Genomic DNA, 19253 nt, shown 5'->3' with positions numbered 1-19253 from the left:
AGCAGGTAATGGATGTGGTCATTGTCGCAAGAAATGTCTCCTGGCAGCCACCTATTTCTGCCCCCAAAACAGGTTTGGCCGCCACAGTGAAGGGGTTTGCGCTGAGCAGAGAAGCATTGCAGAAATATTCTGCCAGAAAAACCTTATACTTCATTCATGGTCTATGATTACATATGGCATAGTATTATCAATAACACTCCCCTGTTTTCTCTTTTCACTTTACATACAAATTATATTCGCACTCAGTTTAGCTACCAAAAAAGTGCAGGGGGGCCTTTTAGAGAGGAAATTCGTCAGAGCTGATTTATAAGAAAGCAGCCATCAAAGGGTCTAGTTGAAGACAGGAAGACCAGAAAAATAACCCTCCAGAAAGGTCTTCAAGGAGTTCCAATTTGAGAAAAATTTATTCACAGTAGTTTTGCATAAATGTGTGAAATTTAGGAAAACAAAGACAAACATGCTGAAAAAAAGAAAAATTAAATATGGACAAGAGAGGTGGCAACTGCGAAAAAGAGAGCCACCTGTAACCATGGTCTAGACGCATGTCAGGCTGTCACTTTGGGTTTATATTATATAGGCTCATGCTCTCTTCGATTGTTCCCTCTGAAGTGCACTTTTAGTTTTCATGTAGGCTTGCTTTTAGAGAAAAACCATGCAATTTTTTTGAGAATTTTAAGCAGCAAATAATTTCAGGAGTTCCAAAGCTCCTTGAAATATTCCTGAAAACCAAGCGTACTCAATGATATCAAAGACCTGTGTAAACCACACTCCATGATCATCATATTGAAGGGAATGGCTTACCAGCCCAGCCTCTGGGGCCTGTGCCCAATAAAGTATTGATGCATCATGTAGAACTTATGAAATCAGCTGGTAATGACATCTGTTTCAAAACTTCTGGCTTTTCCTATCTTAAAGTAAGCTCGCATTTTCAGTAAGTAGCACTTTAGTGGATAGAATGCAGTAATTTATAATAAAAGACAGCTTCAGCTTGTCCTCAATGTCCTTTTATTACTCTAAAGCTGAACATGAGCTATGAGAGACATCAAGAAGGAGGGCTCTGGGTTAATTTCCAGAGCCCTCTTCCACAAAAGTTCTTCAAGCTATGCAGTGGCAACAAATGTGGGCAGGCAAATTTGCATTTTGCCTATATCAACAGGCCACAGGCACCATTCCACTCCGCATTCTCAAACTCAACAGCCAAATGTCATAACCAATAAGCAACGGCAGCAAGCAAAGAAAACACTGAAGAAACCTAAATGTCAAAATAAACATGAGGGGTCACAAATGCAGTAGTGGGTTAGGCAAATAAAAAACTACACATACTGAAAGATGTCTTCAGTACTTACATCAATGTCCTGCTTCTTGCCCACCACAGCACAGCACAATTCCGGCAAAGGGTATAGAGCTTGAAGGAGCCATTGCTCACGAAGCCACATGGAACTTGCTGCAAGGTAAAAAGTACCATGACCCAAGCAATTAGTGAAAACGTAATATGGTGCAACACGTACATGCAGAGGCTTTGTGAGCAAGAAATAAAGGCACAGAGTAGGAACACCACAATACTGTTTTTTTTTTCTTGAAATGATGCACGACATGCTGGTGCAGGTCACTGCATGAAATTTGCCTCTGCCTGCTAAATAATCTTAAATTATTATTTTTTTAATTCAAAATTTCACTTTGGGATTCAATTAGTTGAAGGGCGATTGCCTACAATGCCAGAGAAGAAACAATGTTGACATCACCCGAGACATACCAACAGTGAAATAAAATAACTCCTTTCACTCCATCTCGTCGCCAGCCTGGCAAAAGAGCAAGTCAGGCATCACAGTGCCCCTAGTTACAAATAAAAAAGCATTTACTTGACCTTAACTGCAAGTGCATTTTAACAGCCTATCCATAATCCACCAGTTCCCACTAGGTTCGAGATCAGACAAGCCCTCCCATTCTTTATGCTTTACATCGAGCGAGCACCTTAATTGGTACTGCAGGGCCTAATACATGCCTGCAACTACAATACTACTTTTCTAAGAGATGTGGAACTTCATTAAAATTCATTTTATGACCGAAGTAGCAAAGATTGTATTTTATCTTGAAAGAAGCAGCAAGAAAAAACAAGGGTATGAAAGGAGACAATACGGGCACTAGCTTACAACTAATGTTTATTGAAGCACACATGAAATATATAGAGAAGACGAGCAACAACGCAAACCACTCAATCACTGATAAGCAAAAAGCAAGACATGAATCACTAAAATTTAAGAACAGTTCCTTATCTAGATAACCCAACTCACTGCATGGTAACATAATGGATGGCTCACTAACACATTCATTACCTAGTTGTAAAATATGTCTAGCTTCAATGATTTCTCAGCTGATTTGCAATGGATGACAGCCAGAATGTGCACAGCAGAAAGAAACTGAAAGCAACCAGTGCATTCTTACAATGCACAGCCAAGTTGACCTCTACCTATATCTACTCAAATGAAACCGTTCGGAAGTTTTAGTGATTCATGTTTTGCTGTCTGCTTATTGGTGACTGAGCGGTTTGCAGTGTTGCTTGGCATTATATATTTCTTATTTGCATCAATAAACATTAGTTGCGAGTTAGCATCTGCTTGCTTCTTTTCACGTCCTTGTTTTTTCGTGCTGCTACTTTCAAGATGACACCTTACCAACTCACCCAAATTACATCCTTATGATTGTATTTTAGTCAGTGAAATTTTACTTCATGTGACACTAATCAACACACATGACCACGTTTCACGGAACTTAAAGCGAATCAATGAGAGCCTCATCATAAAGCATGAAAGTTGGCTCAGATATGCAGCTCTCCATGCCAACACAGCTTGCACAGACATGATTTTCTGTGGTAAACAAAACACTGGGCTGCTGCAAGGGCGGTACAGAGCAAGCAGAGGGTGCGTTGACACTGAGAAGAAATGTGGCATTGAATCTTGCTGTACATGAAGGCAATGTTTTGGGGCTATGCAGCCGAGTCTAGGTACGAAAGAAAAGGAGAAAAGTTTCTGTCCCCTTGCCGTGAAGAGTGGTTTTCTCACTATTTGGGCTAGGAGTGTACTGGGCTGAAGTGAAGGGAGGAAGTTGGAGAGTTAATGCAAGGTCACTAGGGCTGAAGTAACCCACTCTACATGGCAAGGGGAAAGAGGTATGTTGCCTCTTCCTTTCTGCCTAACTTCAGCTGCATAGCCACAGTTATCCCCGAGTATAGTGATGAGCTACCGTGATCAAGACTTGTAGAACTGAAAACTGAAAGTAACAAAGGGGTATGGCATGATTAAAATATCTATGGTGTCCAGGTGAATAGCACGCTGCACTCCAGGGTTGCTGACTGCGCATTTACTTATTTTATATTTAAAAAAAAACAGTAGTTAGTGAACCATAAATATAATACTTCTGCTATTATCAAGATTCCACAGCTCTGTAAACTGCATGAAGAAAGTGAAACTCAATAGCTTGCACTGACAACTCACCAGGCACCCACTGGTGAAATAAAAGAGGAGCAAAATGTCATCTGCATTCACCACATTCATCATGAAGGTATTGCAGACACTAAGCATAGCTCACCATCATAGCACTTCTGATATCATATCCAAGCCATCTATAAAGCTACCTAGCTTGTTACATGAACATATCAAAAGATGACTTTTCAATGGTCATATGACTGACCAAATTCTCATGAAAAAAAAATGTTTATGACTAAATCAGCACTTTTCTCAGAGTTCACTGCATGGGAGTGAGTTCGTCAACTGCTAGTGTTTCAGAAAAAGGGGTCATCAAACTGTAAGTAACCTGAGTTGAGTTGCAAACAACAAAATTTCGGAGAGTGGTGAGGAGCAGACTTTGTGGCATTACGAAGGTCATCTACTAACGCTAACAGTAGGCAACCTTGATTTGATGACAGGGTTCAACATGCCAAAGAAACTTAGACAATGAGGGTCAGCAATAGTAGGTAGCTCTGGATAATTTTGACTATCTGCACTTCTTCAATGTGCACTGACACTTTACAGCACATGGGGACTTAGCGTTTTGCTACCACCGAAATGTAACCACCCCAGCTCAGACCGAGTCCGCGTCACCCAGCTCACTAGTCAAATGCCCTAAACACTGAAACCACCACAGTAGGGTGCAGGCAGCCTTGAAGAGGGTTACATTTGCAGGCATGTTTTGTACAAGCCAAGCTTATATAAGCTGGGTATGGCCAAGCTGCGGCTAATGAGTAGCATGAGGCTCCTTGCAAAGTGCAGATACCGACAGCTTGGCACCTGTCCACCACCCACCATTTGCAGTATTTCTGCCTCTACAGCCAGCTTCTCTGTTCTTTCTCCTTTAAGTTCCAAACCACCTATTGTTTAGAATTCTTTTGAACAATGAAACAATATGCCACCCTTATGGACATACATCTAACAGAGCTGCTCACGACTGTAACCATGCTCATTCGAGAATTTCAATATGCTTGCTTTACAAATGGGGCAGTAGAGGCATATTAACAATCGTGGCATGAGTTCTTCACTGCGACCACCAGCTTTGTTAAATGAAAAAAAAAAAGACATTATCATTTACTTTGCTCTTTGTAAAATGTTGCCTTTTTAGTCAAGAGTTCTCATTAAAGGTATGGCAGCAGTTGCGTAGGCCCATAGCTAAAGAGCTCTCTGACATATGCCCGCATTGTATTAGCTTGCTCGTACATTGAACTGAGCCTTAGCAAGCTTCGCGGTGATGCAAAAAGATGTTTGCCCATGCTAACATCTCGGCATTTCCATAATGGCGCAGATCAGTGTCTTCACTCTACTTGTGCTATGAGCATTCCTGTCATTAGCGCATATTGAAAGTAAAAAGGATGACAGCAGGCAATGCGACATATGCCAGCAGAGACACGTTCACCTGCTTTTCCTCTGCACATACAGTGAATTACAATCCCAGAAGTGAAGTGGTCTGCCTGCTCCGCAAAAGAGCACCTGCATCCAGTACAGATTGTGTCCCCATTGCGTTTGGAACTCATGCCAGCGCAAGTAGGTGGTGCCCATGAACTGACAGAAGAATTGCCTGTTATTCTGTGTGCTAGCCCGTGCTTCGTCTACACGTTCCAGCTGTTTTTAAACCTGTAATAGGTCTGCATTTCTCCCGCTGCTTCTTGGGATGGCATTGACATCAACAGTTTATGCCATTCTTTCGTATAGCCGAGTGCGGGCAAGCAGGGTAAAATTTCTTTGGCACTATTCTCAAATAAAAGGAAGTCGCAGTTCACCATTTTCACTGTTTCAGAGTTCAGGAATGGCTTTAAGATCATGAATAGCACATAAAGATGATTTCCGCACAAAATCTTCTAGTCACACTCCGAGCTGAGGTCTTTAAAAAAGATTATTGCATAATACTGCTACTCTTAGACTTGCTGTCCTCAAGAGTAAGCACTAGTTCATGACAGCAATTTGCATTCATAGCAGTGGCAAGTAATAATCATCTATTATGGAGCACAGAGGGCACAGTCAGCACAGCAGAGCATGCTACTGGAAATAGAAGGTGCAGCTGAACAAATACTCAAGCAAACTTCTAGCCGGTTCTGTTGATTTCGGAAGAGCAATCCACTGCTCCAGGGACCGATCTTGGCTCAGCAATCGCTCCCCATCTGCATTGGGAAGATGGGACCTGTGTTCCGGATCTGCATTTGGAATACAGTTACTCCAAAAAGAGCAGAAAATATTGTTCTGTAAGTCACTAAACCCTGTGATTGGAATTGACTATTAGTAAAGTCTTGTCATCTATCACCTCGATCTGCTCATAATTTAAGTAGCATTATAAAAGTCTGCGATTCTGCAGGAACCTCTGATCTCACACCAAGAATTCAGTGCCCATAGCAGGCACAACGCGCATCTAGAGATGCCAGGTAATGTAACTCGAAAGAAATGTTATGCTAACTCTTCTTTACCTACTAAGAGAGCAAACAGTATTTCTGTCATCGAACCTTCTTTTAAACACTATTTCATGGCAATGGCAAAAGGCATTTCGAGTCAACTGGAGGTCTAACCTAGTACAGTGGCGATGAACGAGCCCCTGAGCCTGCCATGTGCCAAGGTGTAAATGCACTTCACTGCAATGTACGAGTAAACAAGTGGAAGGCTGGAAGCTTGAACAATCTGTTTCCAGTAAACAGTGACGTTTGGGTGGTTAGGTTGGAATACCAAGCAAGCACTCTGCCCATAGCTTTATCTACTAGATTTCCTCTCAAAGGTATAACCAGCAAACAATGTCTGCAAATTTAGCCAGGAGTACAATCCCAGCATGTTCTGAATGTTCTGAAGACTTCGATCATCACATTTACTTTTTAATCATGCCAGTCACCTCAACATCAAATCAAAGCAATATATGTGGCAGCTTATGGAACCCTCGCACATACAAAACACACCGAGAAATGCAAGCCAGTCAGTCTAAAGGCAGCCTATCATCAGCAAATTGTTCGTGGCCTTCACAGGGCCACCAAGTTTGCTCCCTGACCACCCTATGAACATGCAGTGTTTGCACCCCAAATCGGGTTACAGAAAATGTGGCGGCTCTTTAAATGAAATAGGAGCAGTGCACCAAGAAAGGCAAAAGTTCGTCCCTAGCTCCCATTATGTCAAGTGAAGAATGTGCAGAGTCAGACAAGAAATATGGATTTCTGAAAACATGTATTCTGTATAGAAATATGAGTGATATCTAGGAATCTAGGAAGATAGTGGTACCAGTGCAGTAAGCAGTCTGCCCCTTGTGCATCATGAAGGGCCAATGCTCTCGAACTTCCAAATCTTTTATCATGCCAAAACATGCTCACCCGATCAATTATGAATTGTGAAAGGCTACACACTCTAAAGTGGAAACAGTTCCATGCAAAATGTAAAAAGAAGCCAAATGCAGAATGTGATGTGACTGTTCAAACAATGTCTGGAAGTGCATGGGGCAACCAAGCAATTCATAAATGTGGTAGCCATTCATAATCTAGATCCAGGCACAACACTAATTCCATATCAACATCTACCGTTGCTTCTACAAAACATGCATAAATTTAAACAAAAACACCACAACTGAATGATACTTTAAGCAAAGGCTTGCTTTGCTTGGAATTCTGCATGCACTCTTCATTTTGAAACTTGCATGAATTTCATATTCTCACATCTGTGATGAATCAGTGGTATACTGAGTACAGAAAAACTGCACATTTTGATTCACATTTCATATTAGAGAAGATGAAAATGGGGCATCTCAGCACTAAGATTTTTTTTCGCTTCATTTGTAAATAATTAAACAAGAAAATCAATACTATTGGTACTGTTGAATGCATAATTACCTTTACACCTTACTGACATTTCTGGACTGAAGGTCTGAGTTTGGTGTCTGTCATTTATATGCGCTTAGTAGTTTTTGGGGATTACTTCAGTCACGACCAAAGTATGAAAAAGAAAATATCAAGCCCAATACAGGCGAAAAAATTCAAAATAGCTCAAAACTTTTTTTTTTCCCTTCTGCTACCCAAGGCTCGACAATGGAGTTTAAGTACGGTTGCTGCTGAATCATACTGCCGTCGCAGGTTCGCCGGCTCCATATCTCGTCATCCGCAATATTTATGGAACATAAGAATAATGATCTAGTCCTGTTGTAACGCAGGTAGGTTTTACCACTTATTCAATCCGTGTAGTTGCAACTGCACAAGCGCCGGATCTTCAACTGCAGCGCAACATAAGGCCCGGGTCGGGGCACTTGGAACTGGCCCATTCTAAATTCTTGCCGAAGGCTGAATTGCAGTAGGCGCCAGCATCGTGCACCCCGCAATGGTCTTACGAGTGATGATTTGTACGGCATATTCTACTCTGAGCATGCAGCCCCTGGCACTAACTGTCTCTTTTCCTAGACACTGCAAACGCATTCACCCTTCCCTCGTCAAAAGCAAACTACCGTATGTTATAATGACATGCGCGTCTTGATGTTTACGAACTAGCGCTGTGTTGGCATGCATCATCAGTTCTGCGCAAAGTTTTTAGGAGAATGTACAGGGAAGATGGAAATTAACTTACCTCCGAGATGTCAAATGTATGCCGAGTGGTGGCCGCCCTCCAATAGTCCTGTCGTCAGCGTAGTGTTTGCAGTGAGAGCGCACAAAGGAAACGCACTACCTGTCGGGCACGCGAGCACACTTTTTGCACAGGTATGCACACAACCTTACCACGCTTCTGCACATCGCACGAGCTATTTTGTTGCGCTCTGTGCCTCGTATATCTCGAAATAAAGAGCCGCCAGCAGCAAGGCCCCCAACAACACACAAGAGAAAAAGGCGCGACGCCACCAACTCATAATGGCTACGGCTAGCACTTCGATCCGCTTCGGCTGCCTCGTCTGGTTTCGACTTGTTTCGGTTTCGGAAGTCGCTGACCTAACGACTTTGCTGCTCGCCGAACAGTGGCAAGCACGATGTCCGGCGTCTACGCGCTAACGCTGCATGTTTGTCGTGTATACGCGCCTGTAGTTTGTACATTCAAAAATTAGCAGTGCTAGCGAAAGACCACCGTGAGTTTTGCTGCTTTTCTCGGGATGCTGGACAAACTGCGTGCTTTGCTTGTCATGGACATTAGGTTGACCGCGGTCTGCGGTTCGGCGAATCGGAGCTTTGGCCCAAATTCATTGCCAAGTTCCTTGCGAAAACTCCTGTTCATAAACAGTTACAGTGGCAATTGTTTGTTTGTTAATATTGAAAGACTATACGGCGTTTTACAGATCAAGTGATTTGTTTGGAAACAGAAGATGCTGAATTAATTGTGCTCGCTCATAAAAAACAGTGGGCGAGCCCAATTCGGCTCGCCCGCTGTTCCTTTATGGGCGCCACATCTATGGCTGTCAGCTCGAACTGGTCACCTGAGAGCGATAATTTCTTGTGTGATATGTGCCTCACTACTTCAGTGTTTAACTCTTAAATGGTGACGAAATTTTTGAATGCCTGTAGCTTATAGCAAAAGCAAGGACAGTGGGGTGAAAGCCTGAACTCTCAATCAGGAAAGATATGCGATATGCAAAAATAGCTTACCGGTCAAGCTTCAAGTGAAGGCAGTGTGGGGTGTTTGCACGCTCTTTACTTCAATTAAGAAACTGACCATACAAATATTTCAGCTTATCTCTGTGGCATACAGCATACAGTAAAGAAGCTAAAGCAATCAAGCTGCTCTTTCCATGCAGCATAATGATTATGCACTGCTGGTGGAAACTGCACAACATATATTCGTGGAGTTGCACATGCAGCTTTCCTCAATGCCTCTCGCGTGACGCAGCCTACAGTTACACTGAAAAATATGCCAAATAAAATACATTTCCTTGCAATATGATGATTCAGCATATATCTGTATAGTGTGCATAGCTTCAAGATGCAACACATACTGTTGGTATCGCCTCTCATAAAGTACTAGGATTTGTGTATCTCTTCATTAGTCTAAGATCACCGATTCAATCCTTTCTTTTTTTTTTCTTTTTATTTGACATTGAGACGGATAACATTTGCAAGTGTCATTACGCAGCAGAAAGCTTCAATTCAGAGTAGTGCAGTTCAGCAAATTTTTGCTATAGTCTCAGGAAACTTAAAAATGGTGTATATAGGTGTAGATGTGCAAGTCAAAACTCAAAAGGCTGTAGGAGCTGTTTTGCTCAGCCTATCCTTGTGCTGAAAAAGAGAGTCAGGCTGGTTGGTTATAACGAGTCGATTGAGTGAACAGTGCTCTAAGATAGTAAGGGAGATAAATAAGCAGAATTGTTGTCATCTTCTCTCCCATCCCATCTGTTAGTGCTGTTCAGTCGTTTGAGAATTGTCTTTCTGTGGTCTTTACAAGTGAATATGAGCTCGTGAAGTTTAGTACTGGAGTTGGCTTTCACATTTCTGCTATCACATTTACTTTTCCTTCTACAGATGAAACTACAAGCCAGTTCTTCATACAAACTTGTGATGCCTAATGGTGGTAATAGTGTGCAGTTATAGTGAGTTATCTCCATTCATATGCAAAACACAATGTAAGGGAGATTTTGATCGCCAGTTTGACCGTCATCTGCTTGGCAGGCAACACATCAATGTTGTGCACACAGCCTTTGTCGTGCATCTATGGCTGCGTCCAACTTTCAGAAACGAACGGTTGAAAGAGAAGCAAATGATGCTATTAGATCTAGTTGAAGTATCTCGCTTTTGACATTGCTTTACAGTAAGCTTGATATGTCGAGTAGTTGTTGCTCAGCGTGCATGTTGTCATATAAAGATTTCTGCATAATGAATGGAAGCAAGCACTTTTCTACTAATGTTGAAAATGTGCTGCAAGCCAAGACCAAAATTGTGAAATATGAAAAAGTGTACCTGTCGCAAATAATCATGAAGTAATCATTATATGAAAGCTCTAACTTTGACCTCTTTCATATTGGAAGGACCTACACAGTCTCAACGACTAATTTTTTAGCATTCAAGCATGTACATGGCCACGTAGTTTGCATGCTCTCTTAGAGCATCTGTTCACGCACTGGCTCCATGTGCTTCTACAAGCTCGCACAAATACGTGACCAGCTCATTCTCATTCAATCTTGCACAGTGGCTGTGCGTGCTTCTGTGAGCTCGCTCATGGGCTCATTCAAACTCACAAGAACTTGTACAATCTCATGCATTCCTGCACAGTGGCTCTACGTGCTCTCATATATCCACGTTTAATCTACCAAGAACTCACATATTCTTATACATTCTCATTCCTTCTCACACTTTCTTGTACAGCTCACATACTATTTTTTCAGTAGGGCACCCTTTGAACGTAACAGTTATCCAAGTCTATGCACCGACCACTACTGCTGAAGAAGCTGACGTTGAGAGATTTTATGCAGACCTACAATGCCTTTTAGACCGCACCCCATCATCAGACGTCGTTTTTCTCATAGGAGACTGGAATGCTAAGGTTGGGAGTGAAGAAATATCCGGAATTACAGGCAAGTTCGGTGTTGTCAAGAAAGAGTTTTGTCAAGAAAACAACCTGTCCATAGCGAATACTCATTTTCAACAGCACAAGAGGCGCCTGTACACGTGGATTTCACCGGACGGTCTGTACAGAAATCAGATCGATTATATTATTTGCCGGCAGAGATGGCGAAGCGCTATTCAAGCAGTAAAAACAAGGCCTGGGGCCGATTGTGGCACCGATCATCAGCTTCTTGTTGCCAAAATTAAGCTTCGATTGAGGAAAACGCAGAAAACTAGAAGGCCTTTCAGGTATGATCTGGATCAAATTCCATTAGAATATGCTGTGAAAGTGAGGAATCGATTTCAAGAATTAAATCTAGAAGACAAAGAGCCCGAAGAGATGTGGACTGATGTTCGTGATATAATACAAGAAGTTGCTACTAAGGTAGTTCCAAAGCAAAAGAAATGCAAAAAAGCAAACTGGTTATCTGAAGAGGCTTTGCAAATAGCTGAGGAAAGGAGGATGGCAAAAGTTATGGGGGAAAGAGAAAGATACAAGGTTCTCAATGCGGATTTTCAGAAAATAGCAAGGAGAGATAAGAATGCCTTCCTGAACATACAGTGCCAAGCAGTTGAGGACAACAGCCAATTAAGGAACACAAGAGCTCTGTATAAGACAATCAAGATATCAAAGAAAGCTTCTGTGCCAAGCTGGGCGTGATAAAGGACAAACGAGGAAACCACCTCACTGAAGCCTCAGAGATAAAGAAGAGGTGGCAGGAATACACAGAAGAACTGTAAAAGAAGGACCCGGATGTGCAAACCCAACATAAGACGGTTGTGATTACTGATCTCGAGCCGGGCATCCTGAATACTGAAGTTGAATGGGCCTTAGCCAGCCTTGCTAAGAACAAAGCTAGCGGAATTGATGGTATTCCAGCTGAGTTGCTTCAAAACCTCAACCACGACGCTGTTAACACTCTGCATACATCATGTCAGAAGATTTGGACAACCCTGCAGTGGCCACAGGATTGGAGGAGGTCAGTTTACATCCCAATTCCAAACAAAGGCAGTTCCAAAGATTGTTCCAACTACCGCACGATCGCGCTTATTTCGCACGCTAGCAAGGTGATGTTGAAAATCCTCCAAGGTAGGCTGCAGCAGTATGTGGATTGGAGCTTCCGGACGTGCAAGCTGGGTTTCGCAAGGGCAGAGGAACTAGAGATCAAATTGCAAAACCTTCGCTGGATCATGGAGAAAGCAAGAGAGTTCCAGAAACCCATTTACTTCTGCTTTATTGATTATGCGAAAGCGTTTGACTGCGTAGATCACAGCAGATTGTGGCAAGCTCTCCAAGAGATGGGAGTTCCAATTCACCTCATCTGTCTACTCAGGAACCTGTATGAAGGGCAACAGGCCACAGTCAGAACTGGGCATTGTCTTACTGATTGGTTTCCGATTGAGAAAGGGGTGAGGCAAGGCTGCATACTGTCGCCCTGCCTATTTAACCTATATGCAGAGTGCATCATGAGGAAGGCCGGTCTGGACGAGTCTTCAGCTGGAGTGAAGATTGCTGGAAAACGTATCAACAACCTTAGATATGCGGATGATACCACTTTAATTGCAGAAAGGGAAGTGGAGCTCAAGAGACTTCTGATGCGCGTACAAGAAGAGAGTGAGAAGTTTGGGCTTAAACTGAACAATAAAAAGACAAAGATCATGGCGTCTTGCCCTATCAAGTCCTGGAGCATCAATGGACAAGAAGTGGAAGCTGTGACAGATTTTCTGTTCTTGGGCTCCAAGATTACCTCGGAAGGAGACTGCAGCCAAGAAATTAGGAGACGCCTGCTTCTGGGAAAGAGAGCAATGGTTAGCCTTGACCACCTAGTAAAGAGCAGAGACATTAGTCTGCCAACCAAGATCCGTATAACTCGTGCTATGGTCTTTCCAGTTGTGATGTATGGATGCGAGAGTTGGACTGTGAAAAAGGCTGATCGCCGAAGAATTGACGCGTTTGAATTGTGGTGCTGGCGAAGACTCTTGAGAGTTCCTTGGACTGCCAGAAGATCAAATCAGTCAATATTGTCGACCATAAACCCTGACTGCTCATTGGAGGGTCAAATTCTAAAGTTAAAGCTCAGCTACTTTGGTCATCTGATGAGAAGAGAGGAGTCGCTGGAGAAAGATTTGATGTTGGGAAAGGTTGAGGGTCGCCGGAGAAGGGGTAGGCAGCGAACGCGATGGTTAGATGGCATCTTCGAGGCACTGCAGATGAAGTTATGTGATGTTAAGAAGATAGTGAGAGACCGGAAAGCGTGGCGTGACATGGTCCATAGGGTCACGAAGAGTCGGACACGACTGAACGCCTGAACTGAACTGAACTTTACTTTACCAGCTATAGGCATACGGACTCACAGTTGCGCCGTTCATTGTTTTGGCGAGGCTTAGCACGGGAAAACAAAAGCTAAGCCACAGTTGGCGTGGTGATAGGACTCTTCGGAAACACCGAAAAAGCCCAGTAGGAGTCGCTGCGATGGAAGGTACATCGGCCAAAGTGAGGGAGGATAGCTCAAATGAGAGCCAGGGGAAAGAGAGACGCTAGCGCAGCGGTCGAAAGAGGTGGATAGGAGCATCGCCAGGCATAGCATAGAAGCATAAGTGAAACGACTGGTTGTGCAACGTGTTTCACATACCGCCACGCAAAGCGTTGAAGCTATTTTTTGCCGAATTATTATATCCTGCCTCGTTATGCACAATGCTTCGAGTTTGACTGAACTCGAATTGTCACTGAGCACTGGCGACGCCTTCAGATGATGAACTAATACTATCATGACATGGAATTCAACCTCTTGAACGCCTTCCAACTTCAATGGTTTATCTAGTGCCAATCTGGGGTTATCATTACGTGGGTGTCATTTCATGGGCTTCGTGGGCAATCGAAAAAGTACGATTCTGTAAAGTACAATTCAAGTTTAACAAGTTTGTTGCATGTCTTAAACTCTTTTTTCAAGTTAATTGAAAGTAAATCGTAAAACAAATAATTTTAGTCGGTTCGTATTAGGCGAATAACTGTACTTTAGAGGAATTTAATAGTGTGCAAGAGGGACACTGATTGCGTTTTAGGCAAATTTGTAATTTATTGCCTTTTGCTTTGTCAGCGAAGAAGCGCTAAGGACGCGTGGCCATATGGGGAGGCTTTTATTTCACCCAAATATTCCACGCGGAACGGAGCCACCCTTCACCACAGGGCCTGGCCTATTGTGCACGTGATTTGAATGAAACGATGGCCATGAATGTTAACATATTGCGGAGTCATCTGCGAGCAGCTCTGTCCTACCACGGACGGCGGTGGCTGAGGAGCGATGAAAACTCGTCTGCTTCTGCACGTGCAAAGCAAGCCTAACCGAGTTAAAGTACCTGTTTTTCTCCTCCGTTATTGTTTTCCTAGTTCATACTGGTACTCCATTGACCGTGTCAGTTTTGAAGTTAGAAGAAACCTTTTGTTCACTGTAAGAGAACTTGACACATCCAACAAAGCTGATTAGGCTGCAGAGAAGATGGAAACTTTAACTCATAAAAACATGCTCGGGAAGTAGCATGTAAACTGAGCTAGCCAATGCTTCTGCACTACATATTCAACAAGCGCATCAGAGGCGTTATTTACATTACGGCTCACAGCGGGCCGGTGGTCGAGACCAATGCACTTCCTCGTTGTAAGTGCTTTCCGACAAGCTACCTTGTATGTAGGCCCACAGAACACGGGGGACGCAATGTTTGATTCTGATCGCATTAGGTCCGGCTCACAGTCTTCGCAGACGGTAATCGTCGTCTAGCTTGTCGCACAGGTACTGCTAAAGCCTTTTCAATAGTAAAAAAAAAAACAAAAACGGTGGAGCTGTTCGTCACTCCCACTGACGTTTGCCGCGGGTCGAAGCGATGGTCGACGCTGCTGCTATTCCTGCAATGACAGCCTTGACTTGAACTCAGGGGGTTTCGAAATTCATGATTTCCGAAAGAATTCACCTGTCAGTCAAGACTATACCTCGTGCTCCGTGAGTGGCGTGTAAATGGTGTGTGCGTACATGCTAAGGTCGGGCAAAGCTTGCCGGCTTGGCGGATTTTGGAAACCAATTCTCCCGGATTCCCTTCCCCCTCACTGAGGAAAGTCAGCAGGATCCAAGCACATCGTCGCAACTTCACCTGAGAACCACTATCGTAGACACATGAAGCGATTGCTGACGTTGGTTTCTTATCTTGGAGCTTTTCCCTCTTGGAGGCGCTGCGATCGCCGCAGGTTGCAACCGTGTGGCACCTCGGCTCTTCAATGTTTTTTGAACTGTGTGCGGAAATATTGTTCTTTTGTGTACGAAACAAAGGACAATGACCCAGTGACTACCTCCGGTGAGTGCGGAGTGATTTTCGTAGATCTGAAGTCATCGGCCGCTGTCCCCCCTGCTACTTGCTTGGGTATTTATGTTGTCTGTATACGAACCTTGAGAGTGTTCACCAGCGCCACCCTCAGCCTTAGCGGCGGACGTAGAACGTCCTTTGTTACCGCCAGCGTCACGTAGAACGTGATCAAGAGCGAGGGCGAAAGCTGTGCTAGAACCCTCTTACGCTACCTATGGCTTCAAGACTGCCAGAACCGAGACCCGCGTAAGCTACAAGCAGATCAATTAAGGGGAAATGAGGGTGCTCGTTATAATACATGAAGAAAAGAAGCCAACCGTCGGCGAGGCCAAGGAAAGCGTTGGGGATGGTACTTTTATGTCTTTTCTTTTAATGTTTGCTTAGATAATCACAGAAATTAGTAATGTAATATGTTTAGGGGAAAGATAATTAAACACAAAGTAGGAGAAAAACCAACGTGCCGTTGGTGGGAACCCAACCCACGACCTCCGAATATCGCGTCCGGTGCTCTTCCAACTGAGCTACATCGGCCGCTGTCCCCCCTGCTACTTGCTTGGGTATTTATGTTGTCTGTATACGAACCTTGAGAGTGTTCAACAGCGCCACCCTCAGCCATAGAGGCGGACGTAGAACGTCCTTTGTTACCGCCAGCGTCACGTAGAACGTGATCAAGAGCGAGGGCGAAAGCTGTGCTAGAACCCTCTTACGCTACCTATGGCTTCAAGACTGCCAGAACCGAGACCCCCGTAAGCTACAAGCAGATCAATTAAGGGGAAATGAGGGTGCTCGTTATAATACATGAAGAAAAGAAGCCAACAGTCGGCGAGGCCAAGGAAAGCGTTGGGGATGGCACTTTTATGTCTTTTCTTTTAATGTTTGCTTAGATAATCACAGAAATTAGTAATGTAATATGTTTAGGGGAAAGATAATTAAACACAAAGTAGAAGAAAAAACAACGTGCCGATGGTGGGAACCGGACCCACGACCTCCGAATATCGTCTCCGGTGCTCTTCCAACTGTGCTACATCGGCCGCTGTCCCCCCTGCTACTTGCTTGGGTATTTATGTTGTCTGCATACGAACCTTGAGAGTGTTCACCAGCGACACCCTCAGCCATAGCGGCGGACGTAGAACGTCCTTTGTTACCGCCAGCGTCACGTAGAACGTGATCAAGACCGAGGGCGAAAGCTGTGCTAGAACCCTCTTACGCTACCTATGGCTTCAAGACTGCCAGAACCGAGACCCCCGTAAGCTACAAGCAGATCAATTAAGGGGAAATGAGGGTGCTCGTTATAATACATGAAGAAAAGAAGCCAACCGTCGGCGAGGCCAAGGAAAGCGTTGGGGATGGTACTTTTATGTCTTTTCTTTTAATGTTTGCTTAGATAATCACAGAAATTAGTAATGTAATATGTTTAGGGGAAAGATAATTAAACACAAAGTAGGAGAAAAACCAACGTGCCGTTGGTGGGAACCCAACCCACGACCTCCGAATATCGCGTCCGGTGCTCTTCCAACTGAGCTACACCGGCCGCTGTCCCCCCTGCTACTTGCTTGGGTATTTATGTTGTCTGTATACGAACCTTGAGAGTGTTCAACAGCGCCACCCTCAGCCATAGAGGCGGACGTAGAACGTCCTTTGTTACCGCCTGCGTCACGTAGAACGTGATCAAGAGCGAGGGCGAAAGCTGTGCTAGAACCCTCTTACGCTACCTATGGCTTCAAGACTGCCAGAACCGAGACCCCCGTAAGCTACAAGCAGATCAATTAAGGGGAAATGAGGGTGCTCGTTATAATACATGAAGAAAAGAAGCCAACAGTCGGCGAGGCCAAGGAAAGCGTTGGGGATGGCACTTTTATGTCTTTTCTTTTAATGTTTGCTTAGATAATCACAGAAATTAGTAATGTAATATGTTTAGGGGAAAGATAATTAAACACAAAGTAGAAGAAAAAACAACGTGCCGATGGTGGGAACCGGACCCACGACCTCCGAATATCGCGTCCGGTGCTCTTCCAACTGTGCTACATCGGCCGCTGTCCCCCCTGCTACTTGCTTGGGTATTTATGTTGTCTGTATACGAACCTTGAGAGTGTTCACCAGCGACACCCTCAGCCATAGCGGCGGACGTAGAACGTCCTTTGTTACCGCCAGCGTCACGTAGAACGTGATCAAGACCGAGGGCGAAAGCTGTGCTAGAACCCTCTTACGCTACCTATGGCTTCAAGACTGCCAGAACTGAGACCCCCGTAAGCTACAAGCAGATCAATTAAGGGGAAATGAGGGTGCTCGTTATAATACATGAAGAAAAGAAGACAACAGTCGGCGAGGCCAAGGAAAGCGTTGGGGGTGGTAATTTTATGTCTTTTCTTTTAATGTTTGCTTAGATAATCACAGAAATGAGTAATGTAATATGTTTAGGGGAAAGATAATTAAACACAAAGTAGAAGAAAAAACAACGTGCCGATGGTGGGAACCGAACCCACGACCTCCGAATATTGCGTCCGGTGCTCTTCCAACTGAGCTACATCGGCCGCTGTCCCCCCTGCTACTTGCTTGGGTATTTATGTTGTCTGTATACGAACCTTGAGAGTGTTCACCAGCGCCACCCTCAGCCATAGTGGCGGACGTAGAACGTCCTTTGTTACCGCCAGCGTCACGTAGAACGTGATCAAGAGCGAGGGCGAAAGCTGTGCTAGAACCCTCTTACGCTACCTATGGCTTCAAGACTGCCAGAACCGAGACCCCCGTAAGCTACAAGCAGATCAATTAAGGGGAAATGAGGGTGCTCGTTATATTACATGAAGAAAAGAAGCCAACAGTCGGCGAGGCCAAGGAAAGCGTTGGGGATGGCACTTTTATGTCTTTTCTTTTAATGTTTGCTTAGATAATCACAGAAATTAGTAATGTAATATGTTTAGGGGAAAGATAATTAAACACAAAGTAGAAGAAAAAACAACATGCCGATGGTGGGAACCGAACCCACGACCTCCGAATATCGCGTTCGGTGCTCTTCCAACTGAGCTACATCGGCCGCTGTCCCCCCTGCTACTTGCTTGGATATTTATGTTGTCTGTATACGAACCTTGAGAGTGTTCACCAGCGCCACCCTCAGCCTTAGCGGCGGACGTAGAACGTCCTTTGTTACCGCCAGCGTCACGTAGAACGTGATCAAGAGCGAGGGCGAAAGCTGTGCTAGAACCCTCTTATGCTACCTATGGCTTCAAGACTGCCAGAACCGAGACCCCCGTAAGCTACAAGCAGATCAATTAAGGGGAAATGAGGGTGCTCGTTATAATACATGAAGAAAAGAAGACAAAAGTTGGCGAGGCCAAGGAAAGCGTTGGGGGTGGTAATTTTATGTCTTTTCTTTTAATGTTTGCTTAGATAATCACAGAAATTAGTAATGTAATACGTTTAGGGGAAAGATAATTAAACACAAAGTAGAAGAAAAAACAACGTGCCGATGGTGGGAACCGAACCCACGACCTCCGAATATCGCGTCCGGTGCTCTTCCAAGTGAGCTACATCGGCCGCTGTCCCCCCTGCTACTTGCTTGGGTATTTATGTTGTCTGTATATGAACCTTGAGAGTGTTCACCAGCGCCACCCTCAGCCATAGCGGCGGACGTAGAACGTCCTTTGTTACCGCCAGCGTCACGTAGAACGTGATCAAGAGCGAGGGCGAAAGATGTGCTAGAACCCTCTTACGCTACCTATGGCTTCAAGACTGCCAGAACCGAGACCCCGTAAGCTACAAGCAGATCAATTAAGGGGAAATGAGGGTGCTCGTTATAATACATGAAGAAAAGAAGCCAACAGTCGGCGAGGCCAAGGAAAGCGTTGGGGATGGTACTTTTATGTCTTTTCTTTTAATGTTTGCTTAGATA

At 44.2% G+C, this 19253-nt stretch overlaps 1 non-coding gene across 1 annotated transcript; it reads right to left on the bottom strand.

Annotated features, from left to right (window-relative positions):
- Positions 1-17825: 17825 nt before the first annotated feature.
- TRNAL-CAA (transfer RNA leucine (anticodon CAA)) lies at positions 17826-17898 on the bottom strand. The gene has a single exon. It is a non-coding gene; the product is annotated as a tRNA-Leu (tRNA).
- Between the last annotated feature and the right edge of the window lie 1355 nt (positions 17899-19253).

The sequence above is a fragment of the Amblyomma maculatum genome, chromosome 4 (genome assembly GCF_055883805.1).
Source record: "Amblyomma maculatum isolate TAMU_Amacu chromosome 4, ASM5588380v1, whole genome shotgun sequence".
NCBI lineage: Eukaryota > Metazoa > Arthropoda > Arachnida > Ixodida > Ixodidae > Amblyomma > Amblyomma maculatum.
The sequence above is the reverse complement of the archived record's forward strand: the minus strand, read 5'-3'. Positions and strand labels throughout refer to the sequence as shown.